Below are 8,569 nucleotides of genomic sequence, written 5' to 3' on the forward strand. Positions count from 1 at the left end.
AAGGCAAAAGGAAAGCAGGGAGAGGCCTCAAAGCCCAAGAAACACAACAGAAGCTCAATATAGAAAGTGTATAAATAGGATAGAATTTAAGTTAGAAAGGACTTTTACCTTCACTTTGAGCTAGTTTTCATATCTTTGTAATTGAATTCAGAGCTATGACTCACTAAACCCCCTTTCATTGGGTTAGGGAGCTCTATTGTAATTCAATGAATCAATAATAGTTTATCTTCTTCTTCAATCTTTTCTCTTGAATTTTGTTAGAAAGCTTCTCGATCTAATTCCATTGAGTAGTTGTCTTGGGAAAGAAACTACCCATAATTGGAATCCTTCGGAACCTTGGGAAAGGAATGGAGGATTCATGCTAGAGAAGCTTTCTCACAGTGAATTGGATTGGGGTTTGGATGGATATTGTGACATGTAATCCTACCAAATTGTGGTTCATGAAACTGTGTGGTATAATCAGTGATCGAGCATCATCTCTTCTTATGAACATTTAAACCAAGGGATTGGGAATTTGTTCATTTTTAGAGAGAATTGGTGAGCCAAGGGATTGGGATCCAATCATATAAGATTGCCAAGCAAAATTCAATGAACGCATTGCTTGAGGAAGAGATAAACATGTTTTGATTCGGAGATCTCAATATCTCCTATAACCCAATGAATCCCCCAATTCTGATTACATCTTCTCTTTACATTCTGCAACTCAATTCATGCAATCACCCCCATTCCTTTTTAATTTCAGCAATTTAGTTTCTGCTCTTTAATTCATGCAATTTAAGATTCAGCCATTTCAATTTCTTGTCATTTACTTTTCCCGCCAATTTTACATTCCGCAATTCTCATCTCAATCTTGATTCCGCTCAACTAGAACACACTTCTAATCCGAATTGCTCACTCAACCAATCCTTGTGGGATTCGACCTCACTCTATTGTGAGTTTTTACTTGACGATAACTGGTGCACTTGCCGGAAGGAATTTTGCCGATCGTGCAATTTCCTAAATCGTAGCATAACTAGTTTATGTGCATCAAGTTTATGGCGCCGTTGCCGGGGATTGGTTTTCGATTGTCAATTCTCAAATTGGAAGTTAACTAGATTGAGCAATTTCTCTTGCTTTGTTAATTCTGTTCAAGTTACTTGTTGAATTTTAATTTTTGCACTCGGTTACATGCTTTCTTTCCTTATGCCTTTAAATTCAAGCAACTAACTCACTGACTCACTAACTGTTTGAATTAATTCCTCAATTGCTCTAACCATACTCTTCCATTAACCAAGAGTATTTCACTTGTTTGTGCCTGTGCTGTGTTCTTGTATGACAGGTAGGAGAGGAGAGACATCAACTCCTCCATATACCGAACCAGAGAGGACCCTTCATAGACTGAGAAGGGAAGCAAGAGGGAAGAGAGTAGTGGGAGAAGAGAAATCTGAAGGAGAATCTGAGGACAATTTTGAGGAAGCTCTAGATCTCAACATGGATAGAGAAGTTCACAACCATGAGAGAGCTGATGGAAACAATGCCATTCCTGAGAGGAGGGTTCTTAGTTCATACATAAACCCAACCTCTGGGAATTGTGGTAGCAGCATCCAGAAACCACCCATTCAGGCCAACAATTTTGAACTCAAACCACAGCTAATATCACTTGTGGAGAATCATTGTTCATTTGGTGGAAGTGCTAATGAAGACCCAAACCAACATCTCACAAAATTCCTGAGAATTTGTGACACTGTGAAGTCCAATGGAGTCCAGGAAGATGCATATAAACTGCTTTTGTTCCCATTTTCACTTAGGGACAAAGCAGCTAAGTGGCTGGAATCATTCCCAAGGGGGAGTTTAACAACATGGGATGAGGTGGAAAGCAAGTTTCTGGCACGTTTCTACCCCCCACAAAAGGTCAATAGGCTTCGATCTGAGGTTCAGACTTTTAGACAACAAGATGGTTAAACTCTCTACGAGGCATGGGAGAGATTCAAGGACTTGACAAGGAAATGCCCACCAGACATGTTCCATGATTGGGTGCAATTGCATATTTTCTATGATGGACTCTCTTATGAATCAAGGAAGGCTGTAGACCATTCATCAGGAGGTTCATTGAACAGGAAAAAGACTGTGGAAGAAGCCATTGAAGTGATTGAGACAGTGGCTGAGAATGAGTACTACTATGCATCAGAGAGGCACAACACTAAGGGAGTCATGGAGCTGAACCATGTTGATACAATTCTAGCCCAAAACAAGGTGTTTGCCAAGCAACTAGCAGAGCTTACCAGGCAATTAGAAACAAAGCAAGTAGCTGCAATACACACACAAGATCAAGAGGAAGTAAGCATTGAAGGAGGTGATTGGGAAGAGGCCAATTATGTGGGAAACCAACAAAGGCAATCATATGATCCACACTCCAACACTTACAACCCAGGATGGAAAAATCACCCAAACTTTGGGTGGGGGAACCAACAAACTCAACCACAAAACCACAAACCTTACAACCACAACCAACATAACAATTCCACATACCAAAACTCCAACCAAAGATCATACCAAGCCACACAAAACACTTACCCCCAACCATCATATCATGGCCAAAATAATCAACCTACCCAACTTAATCCGAACCAACAATTTCAAGATCAATTAAACCGGATAGAAGGAATGATGGCAACCATGAGTCAAGACATAACCGAATTGAAAAGCTTCAGGGATGATGTGAGAGCCACCTTAAGAAACCATGGTGAAAAACTCAAGAGGATGGAGTCTCAAGTAGGAGAGCTATCTCAACAGGCCGTCAAATCAACTGCAGTGTTCCCTAGTGACACAGAAAAGAATCCTAAAGGGGAACAAAAGAGAGTGAGATGGGAAGAATGCAAGGCCATCACCATATTGAAGGAAGTTTCAGAAGAAGAAGGAATCAGGCCCTCAGAGCAGGAGCCAGAAATCTTGAAGGAAGGTGTGGAAGAAGTTAAGCAGGAAAGTGGAACTGAGCAAGCCAAGGAACTGCAAAAAGGCATGCTGGAAATATACCAACCAAAAGCACCATTTCCTCAGAGGTTAGGAAGAGGTGAAAAAGGGAAAACCTATTCAAGGTTTTTAGAGACATTTAACTCTCTCCATGTCAATATTCCCTTTCTTGAGATTCTCCATCAAATGCCTACACACATCAAGTATTTAAAGGAATTGTTAAGCAAGAAAAGAGTTTTGAAGGGAGGACAAACGGTAACAATGAACAAAGAATGCAGTGCTCTCATCAAGAAGGACACACTCTCTAAGAAAACGGACCCAGGAAGTTTTCATATCCCTTGCATCATAGGGGAAACAAAAATTGACAGAGGATTCTGTGATCTAGGAGCTAGCATAAATGTGATGCCTCTAACTCTTATGAAGAGGCTACAACTGAATGAGGTGAGATCCACTGATGTAATCATACAACTGGCTGACAAAACTCAGAAGCAAGCTGAAGGGGTAGTTGAAAATGTGCTGGTGAAAGTGGGGGATTATTACTTCCCCACAGACTTTGTCATTGTGGACATGGAGGAAAGCTACTTACACCCTATCATTCTGGGCAGACCATTTCTAGCCACTACTAGAGCGCTCATAGATGTAGAACAAGGAGAGCTAATTCTGAGAATACATGATGAACAGCTCATTTTCAAAGTTTTCAAACCTGCATCTGAGCCTGAACCAGAACCTGAAAAGCCTAAGGATGATAGTAGCCATCTGTGTTTGGAGGAAAGTAATCCAGCAGCTGAAACTCTAAAACAGTCCTTGGAAGGCAAACAAGAGTTGCAAGAGTTAAAGCCACAAGAATCAGTGGAAACAGATCAGAAGGATCCTCCTGACATAAGGGTCAATGAAGAAATCCTCAAGAGAAAGGGAAGAGTGATAGGGAGATTGCCAAGAGGGTGGAGAAACAAGAAAATTCCCACTGAAAGTTTTTCTCCGGGAGATAACGTGATATCAAGTCATTATCTGCCAATCCCACCTGGCCTCAAAACCATTCCTTCCCAGCTCCCTCAAGTGTTCACAATCAGGAAAGTTCTTTCTATGGAACATTTAGAGGTCATGAATGAATCAAGTGGGGACGTTTTCATAGTGAGAGGAGAAGACGTCAAGCACTACAATCCACCCTAACAAGGGACAACCGTCAAGCTAGTGACGTGAAAGAAGCGCTTCATGGGAGGCAACCCATGTTTTAATACCCTTACTTTTTTTGTTTTGTTGTGCATCTAATAAAGCATGGTTTCTTATGCATGAACTTGAATCCTCAGGACAACTGCTGAAAGAGTGCACTAAACATTGCATGTAAAATGCAATTTGCCTCTAAGTTTGGTGTGCCTGAAGGCACCCCAAATTTTATTCAAAATGCATTCAATTTTTAGTGCACAACCAAAGATTAAGTTTGGTGTTCCTCTTTGAACACAGTTCATGAAAAGCACGAAGTTCCTCTGGATTTCGAAATTCATGACAAGTACACCATTCGCATGTTTTAATGCTTTGGTTTCAATTACTTAGGGTAGTAAATTTGTTTAGAATCAAAGAGCCAAGGTGACTATGATTTATTAGAATTAAGCACATTCATTAAAGACAACCAATATGGATTTCATGTCATCAGGAGACTTGACCAAACACTAAGTTTGGTGTCCAAATAATAAGTGTGCATACATGTAGAAGTCACGGCTATAAGCTCATAAAGACAATCATTGATTTACATGTGCAAGTACTATTCATAATTCACATGGACCGAAAAATGATAGCAAACTTGTTTGTTTGTGCAGGTACAAAAGAAAAGACAAAAATGGAGGAAAAAGACAAAGGGAGGTACGATGCTTGGTCAAAAAGAAAATTCACAAGTCTTTGAAACTAACACATGGGAAAAGGAAGTTCTGCAAGAAAAGATAGCTACATGTACAACCTAATGCACCCAGAATACTTCCAAGAAAATGAAAAGCAATTCGTCCTTCTCCCTAATTCATATATTTACCATCAAGCCACCCTTCACAAATCACCCTAGCCGTCCATTTTGCACTTACGGGCACTATAAAGAACCACTTGGGGAACAAGTTCAACACCACCAAATCTCCTTCATGCACATTTCCTTCATCATAGCATAAACTATCTCTTGCCAAAAACAACCTCCCCACACTTCCAACAACACTTCTTGCTTCACCTTGTCAACTTTAGCTTGTCACTTACCAAAACTAAAGAACCAATGGCAGCTTCATCTAGCCACAAAAGGAGAAAAGACAAGCAGCCAATGGAGGAAAACAGGGAATTCGATGCATGGAGATACAGATCAGTTTTCCATGAGATTCAAGCCGAATGGATGAGACCTAAAACGGTACTAGCTGAGGTTCCCTTTGACCTTGAAAAGGATGAGTTCCCAGGTGTTTGGGAAAAGATCAAAAAGAGGAAGTGGGAGCTCCTGACTAAGCCAATCACTAAAATCAACATCAACTTGGTGAAAGAGTTTTATGCAAATGCAGTAAGAGAGGATCCAACCAAGAAACCCACATACAAAAGCTATGTGAGAGGGGTGGAAGTTGACTTCAGTCCCAAAGCAATCATGAAAACCCTTGGCCTGAAAAACATACATTTCAGCCAAGCAAGTTATGAAGAAAGGATGATAGGAGAACCTGACTATGCAACTATTGCTGAAGACCTTTGTGCCATCAGAGCTGAATGGGTGAGAAAAACAAGAGGGGCTCCAAGAGTCTTGAGAAGGGGAGACCTAACACCTGAAGCTAAAGGGTGGTATGCAATAGTTAGGAGATCCATCCTACCCACTGCAAACTCTTCAGAAATAGTCCCTAAAAGAGCCATCTTGCTACATTGCATTATGGTGGGAGGGGAGATCAAAGTTCATAAACTCATTGCTGAACAGATACAAGAGTTTAGTGAGAAAAGTGACCCTGAATCCTGGCTCCACTTCCCTAGCACTATCATTAGACTATGCATCGATGCCCAAGTACCACTTGAGGATGAAAGGCCTAATTGGCTATATCCTGGATTGGCCATAACTGCGTACAGAATGACTCTTGGCCCAACTCCTCCAAGACATACAAGAAGAAGAAATGAAGAAGGGCAACAAGTGGAAGCCGAGCAAGAAGCAGAACAAGAAAGACAGGAAGGAGAAGATAGAGAAGAAGAGCAAGAAGAGCAAGCAATTCCAGAAAGAAGACAACGAATTCCCAGAGACCCCATGGATATGAGCAGAATGCAGGAAATCATGGAAGGAATGTCTCAACAATACATGAGGTCTCAGGAGAGACAAGAGGACTTTCACCTAAAAATGATGGATATGCAAAGGAACTTTGAATCAAGATTCTTCGATCTGCAAAGGGAACAGAATTTACACTTACAGGAATCCTTCAGCCACATATGCCAACACCAAGATGCCAATGTCTTGGCAATCAAGGAAGCCACCACTTTACAGAATGCAAGATACTCAGTCCAAGCTGATTACAACATCAGTTCGCAAATCAAGCTTAACTACATAGGGGAACATCTACACAAGATGGACCCAGCATTCCCAGCTTTTGATGAGTATTTCAAAGGGAGGAAAGAAGGAGAAATAAACAAGGCAATGATCCTTGAAAAAGGAGTGGAAGAAACGATGAAAAAGGCTGGATTCTGGAAAAAGCTCATAAGAAAAGACAAAGGAAGCACAAGTGGTCAAAAAGAGGCAGGAAGCAAGAAGAAGCAGGATCCCAAGAATTAAGAAGAACCAAGCAATAAATAAGAGGTGGTCTCGTTCCTTAATAATCAAATGATCATTGGTGGATTGTCTTTATAAGCTTTCTTTCATCATAAGTCATTTAAGTGTTATGTGGAGTTTTTTTTTTTAGTATAAGTGTCTGTTTATTGCTTTGAATAAAGTGAATGCCTAGATGTTTGGATATAACTTCACCTTCTTAAACGAGTGCTTGCCATGCTTGTTCTGTTTCCAAAAATAAAAGAAAAGTTTGAACAAAAGTAACTTGGCTAAATTAGTGACAAATCAAGTAGAATTAAGTGGTGGTATGCATGCTTGATTGTTTAGTCAGATCACTGGAATTAGAGTGTAGAATTATCATTCTTTGTGTAGAAATTGAAAACTGTCTATGGATCTTGATGAATAAATGTCTTTGGCCATGAAAAAGAAAGAAAAAGAAGAAGAAAAAGCCACTGAAAAAGGGCAACCAAAAAGCAAAAAAAATTGAGAAAATAAGCTAGGTACCAATGGTTTGAACTTCTGAGACAAATGCCTGTGGTGTTTATGTATTAAGGATATGCTTGGATGAATAGGTTCTGAGGAGTGTTTCAACACTTGGTAACTTGGGTTAACTAACCCGGGATTATCAACCAAAAGTCCATTATCAAGAGCAACCTAAATACAAAACATTTAGTCACACAAAGAGGTGCTGGGCACCAATGTCTCGAGAAGAAATGTGAACTAAAGTGCCTAAAGTGGATATGTGTAGTGCACTGATAAGAAAAAGAAAATGCCAAAGGCTTGTGCAACACATGACACTAAGCAAACAAGTAGCAAAAGAAGCTCTAAGAAAAAGAAAAGAAAAACAAAGAAGAGAAAGGTGCCAAGGACATAAGAATAACAAGAGGCCATAGCAGTGTTTGATGGATGCAATGAAAAAGTGATAATCTTACCTGATAAGTATGAAAAAGTGATGCTGCAACTTTCTGCATAAAACCCTTCTGATGAACTTCAAATGCCTGCTAATATAGCCAATGTAATTGCTTTCTGTTTCATACTTTCTTCTTAAATAACTCAGGACTTGCTTAGGGACAAGCAAGTATTAAGTTTGGTGTTGTGATGCCAAGGCATCTTAGGCTAGTTTCACTAGCATTTTTCTGTTAGTTTTAGTTGTTTTATGCATTTTCTTGAGCTTAAAGTAACCAAAAATGGTTAAATGAAGAACGAAGCAATAAACCATCCAAACAGTATGATTTTAATGCAAATTCCATGAGTTTTAGTTATATTACTTGAATGCTATGAATGGAAGATTTCTCATGAAATTTTGCAAGACTTTGATGCAATTGTTTGGATGATTTCAGGGAAGAAGAGGCTAAGCAAGGAAGCAACAAAATCAATAAAGGAAGCTTGAATATCAAATGTGGAGTTTAAGTTCCAGTTTAAGCCTAAACTGGAGTTTAAACGCCAGAATCATGAAGGCTAAGAAATGCTAGAATTGAAGTTTAACCTCCAGTTTAACCTTAAACTGGAGGTTAAACGCCAGAATGAAAAGTCTCACCAAAGAAGCATTCCACGTTTAACCTCCAGTTTGACCTCAAACTGGAGGTTAAACGCCAGAATGATAATGCCACTCAGGAAGGAGTTCCACGTTTAACCTCCAGTTTAACCTTAAACTGGAGGTTAAACGCCAGAATGGGAAAAGCACCAGGGAGCCATTTCCACGTTTAAGCTCCAGTTTGACCTCAAACTGGAGCTTAAACGTGTTCGACCAAGTTTTCTCCTCCAGGGTTGCTCTCTCCATTTCCACGTTTAAGCTCCAGTTTGACCTCAAACTGGAGCTTAAACGTGTTCGACACCTCCAGGGCTACCCTTCTAAGCTTCCACGTTTAA

The 8,569-nt window shown here is 40.0% G+C and overlaps 1 non-coding gene across 1 annotated transcript; it reads right to left on the reverse strand.

Annotated features, from left to right (window-relative positions):
• Positions 1-1,896: 1,896 nt before the first annotated feature.
• On the reverse strand, positions 1,897-2,000 carry LOC148561854 (small nucleolar RNA R71). The gene has a single exon (XR_015887032.1). It is a non-coding gene; the product is annotated as a small nucleolar RNA R71 (small nucleolar RNA).
• Between the last annotated feature and the right edge of the window lie 6,569 nt (positions 2,001-8,569).

The sequence above is a fragment of the Arachis ipaensis genome, chromosome B6, assembly GCF_059453495.1.
Source record: "Arachis ipaensis isolate K30076 ecotype BB chromosome B6, ASM5945349v1, whole genome shotgun sequence".
NCBI lineage: Eukaryota > Viridiplantae > Streptophyta > Magnoliopsida > Fabales > Fabaceae > Arachis > Arachis ipaensis.